Here is a 4,388-nt window from a genome sequence, read left to right on the forward strand (position 1 = left end):
ATCTGCAGTTTTTCCTTAATCCTGTTGACTTCCCTTTTCCATGGTTTACTATTGTTGTTGATTATTCTTTTCATTAGGTCTGATCCTACTGTATTTATCCTTTTTTGGAAGTTGACCTTGTTTTTTGTATTATATGGTCTATATCCCAGAGCCCTGTTTCCGCATACATGATTTCTCTCGGTGTTGTTGTTGGTAATATTAGGAGCCGTTTTAATATATTGTCCAAGATTTGGTTCCTCATTTTCCCCTCCTTTTTTGTTGTTACCACTGACTCTCCTGCATACACAATTATTGGGATTATGCATGATTCCACTAGTTGCCAGATAACTCTCATGTCTATTCCTATTAGGTCCGGGCTTCCTGCTATTTGTAGGATGGTTTGTAAGGCTCCTTCTGCTTTCTTTTTTGCTTCTTCTATTTGGTCAGCTTGGCTTGTTGTTATTGTTGATTATTTTCCCTAGGTATTTGTAATTTACACATTTTTCCAGTTTTTTGGGTCCTATGTAGAAATTTGTATCATCTTTTGGTTTCCCTATCGTCATAACTTTACTTTTTTCTTCCCCAAATTCTATGTGGTACCTATTTGCCAGATCATTTGTTATATGTAGCATTATTTGCATTTCCTTGGCCGTCTCTGCTATGAGGGCTATGTCGTCCATCCATAGTAGGCATCCTATTTTTTTTCCTGTACATGTCTCTACTCCAAGGTTGCTATTCAGGATCTCTTTGCCTATTTCGTCTATTAGTAGTGCGTACATTATGACTGACAGGACTCCTCCTTGTCTAATGCTGTCTTTGATCTGTATTTGTCTTGTAAGTCCATATCTGGTCATTATTGAGGCTTTCAGGTTTTCGTTGAGCTCCTTTATTTTTAGCCATATTTTATCTCTTAGTCCATTTTTGTAGAGCGTGTACATCAGAGCATCTGCCCAGGCTTTATCCTATGCGTTCTGCATGGTCTTGGTAACCGCAGCCGCAGAGCTCCGTGGCCATGACTTTGATGATGATTCTTTGCGGGTCCCGCATCCGTACCCCCGGAGGCAGTGAGCGAAGGGAGAGCACACACAGTGTTCTGTGTGCATTTATCATTTATAGGTATATGATAAAATCATTATCAAGTTGTTTTACCAATGAATATAACTTTTTACACCCTTCAGAAAACCATACACCCTGAGGCCGAATGCCGAAGGGTGTATGGTTTTCTTCAGGGTGTATAAAGCCATACTCATTGGTGAACAACTTGATAACTGATAATATCAATACCAACACTGGTATTGATATTATTGATATTTGGATCACCAATAGAGCACAGAGGAGCACGACTGAGAGAGAAATCAGACACAGATTTTTAAACAGCAAGGAATGAAAAACTGATAACGAGAACAAACCAGACCAAGTCAAAACATTTTTACATCATTTTGGGGAAAGCTGGACATATTTTGTTAAAGCTGAATGAGGATTTGTTGAGCCAAAATGATATGTTTTTCATTTGTTTGTCATTCCACTGTGTTGTTGAACAACTATTTCTTGGTGCAGAAACTCAGTTATCATGTTGTAAGCAAATTTATAATTGTTATTTTGTTCATGTCGTTGCGTAAAATGATTTAGTGAGTTAGGAGGAGCAGGGTTACATAAGGCTCTTAGGCCTTGTGGCAGAACATGAGTGTCGTCATCATTACGGTGCACTCTCTCTTAATATTGCTGCCATTACGGTGTGCGTCCTCACTTTAAGTGGAAACTGACCTGTATGTTGGTCCTTTACATGAAAACTAAATATCTGCACACTGCATTGTTGTATAACAGACCAGGTTTTATTTTGGGATGAAGTTCATGGTGTCTGCACATCCGAGCTTGCACTGGATCCCGCTTGTGAGCCACCCGTTGGAGCTTCACCACTGAAGAACTGTTTCTGTGAGGTCTTCCATACCAACGATCTAGGACAAGAACACTGTTTCCATTGTTCTGAACTGTGGTAGGATTAAAAAAAAAAATCTCTGATAATGTTTTGCTGCAATACACAGGAATCTCATGGATTTTTCCTTTTCATTCAAGGACCTGTAACCTTGGACTGGTGATACTTTGAGTGTGAAAGGAGTTGTCCTTTTATTTAATGAGGATACGGAACTGTTTTGACCTTTTTGAATTTGGGAGGTGATGGTCTAGTGGTTAAAGCATTCAAACCCCAGCCTGACCGGAAAAACACTATGGGCCCTTGGGCAAGGTCCGTAATCCACTAGTTGCTCCTTGTGTGTAGTGGGCGCCTTGCATGGCAGTAGCCTCACATTGGGGTGAATGTGAGGCATTGATGTGTAAAGCGCTTTGAGCGTCCAATGCAGATGGAAACGCACTATATAAATGCAGTCCATTTGCCTTGATTAACTGCGACTTTTATTATGTTGGTGTCGGCTGGGTAATCAAATCAAATCAAATCAGTTTTATTTATATAGCGCGAAATCACAACAAACAGTTGCCCCAAGGCGCTTTATATTGCAAGGCAAAGCCATACAAATAATTACGGAAAAACACCAACGGTCAAAACGACCCCCTGTGAGCAAGCACTTGGCGACAGTGGGAAGGAAAAACTCCCTTTTAACAGGAAGAAACCTCCAGCAGAACCAGGCTCAGGGAGGGGCAGTCTTCTGCTGGGACTGGTTGGGGCTGAGGGAGAGAACCAGGAAAAAGACATGCTGTGGAGGTAATGAAAACCCAAGTGTACTACTGATCACGGATCAAGGACTTCCTGTCTGATTGTTCTCAGAGGGTAAGAGTAGGCCCCAGCATCTCCTCAGCCCTAGCCTCAGCAATGTTCCCCTCACGACTTCACACCCGTTCACTCCAGCAACAGCATCATCAAGTTTGCTAATGACACTACTGCGGTGGGGCTAATCTCGGGAAGGGGAGAAAAGGTCTGCATACCAGGGCTAGGTGGAACATCTGTCTGGGCGGTGTACAGAAACCAACTTGCTTCTCAACACAACTAGGACCAAGGAGCTGGCCATCGACTCCAGGAGGTAAAAGACAGACATTCAGCCTCTTCTCATCAGCAGGGACTTGGTGGAGAGGGTCCTGGACATCCAATTTCTGGGCATCCACATTGAGGAGGACTTGATCTGGAGCACCAAGACCATTGCTCTCATTATGAAGGCAGAGCAAAGACTGCACCCCCTGAGAATATTCAGGAAGATCCGTCTCACAGTGAAAATGCTAGTGTCCTTTTACTGTTGCATCCTGACATGCTGCATCTGTGTATGGGTGCCAGCTGTACAGTTGCTGAGAGGAAGGCACCCCAGAGGATCATTAACACCACCTAGAAAATTATTGGTTGCCCTCTCCCCTCTTTGGAAGAGCTATACTTCTTGATGCATTTGAAGAGCCCACAACATTCTCCAAGATCCAACTCATCCTGGACACTCACCTTTTGAACTGTTGCCTTCGGGAAAATGGTTCAGGACAATAAAAACATGGACAAATGGATTAAAAATTAGTTTCTATTCAATTTATTTCATTTATGTTGCAACAAATCACAACAAAGTTGCCTCAAGGCACTTCACACAAGTAAGGTCTAACCTTACCAACCCCTAGAGCAAGCACACGGGTGACAGTGGTAAGGAAAAACTCCCTCTGATGATTTGAGGAAGAAACCTCAAGCAGACCAGATTGAAAGGGGTGACCCTCTGCTTGGGCCATGCTACCGACACACTTGACAGTACATGTATACAGGAAATTTTGGGAGTCTGTGCTGATGTCCAGGATGGGAGGCTGGCTGGGGAGGGGAAAGGGGCAGGGGGAGTTAGGTCCACAGATCCTGTCTATTTCATGACCATTACAGAAGTAGACACCCACTCCCACTTCTGGATGGAGCTGCACCTTGGACAGAGAGAAAAAAACAATATCAGGCAGCAGAAAGACTACAAATAAGGTATAATTTGTCAGTTTCTATCCCAAAGTATCTCAGAATATATTTGTTTTACTCTTTTACCATTTCACAGGGAATGCAAACTTTTGTACTCAACTATATAGTTTGCTTCAGGATTTTCCTGTATTTTCCTTGAGAAAGACTGATGTCCTGTCTGAATGGTAAATGTTATTTGGCTTCTTGTGTACAACAGCTTCATGTGGAAACAGCAGATTAAGGAGAGCTGGAGAGAATCACTGTAAACATGGTGAACTGTGTAGAGGCGAAGTGAAAGAACACTGGCACCTGGCGTGTGTCACGTACATAGTCTGTGGGATCCTCTGGGAGGGGTTACTAGAGAAAAATTAGTCATCTGTTCAAGAAAGGTTGGACAAAACAAACTAGAATAGCAGTGAATCATGTGCCCTAAACTGCAGACAAACTGGTTACGCAATAATGCTTTTGACTGGAAACAGATAGGGTGTGTACATGC

This window comes from Thalassophryne amazonica, chromosome 13, assembly GCF_902500255.1.
Source record: "Thalassophryne amazonica chromosome 13, fThaAma1.1, whole genome shotgun sequence".
Taxonomy (NCBI): Eukaryota; Metazoa; Chordata; class Actinopteri; order Batrachoidiformes; family Batrachoididae; genus Thalassophryne; species Thalassophryne amazonica.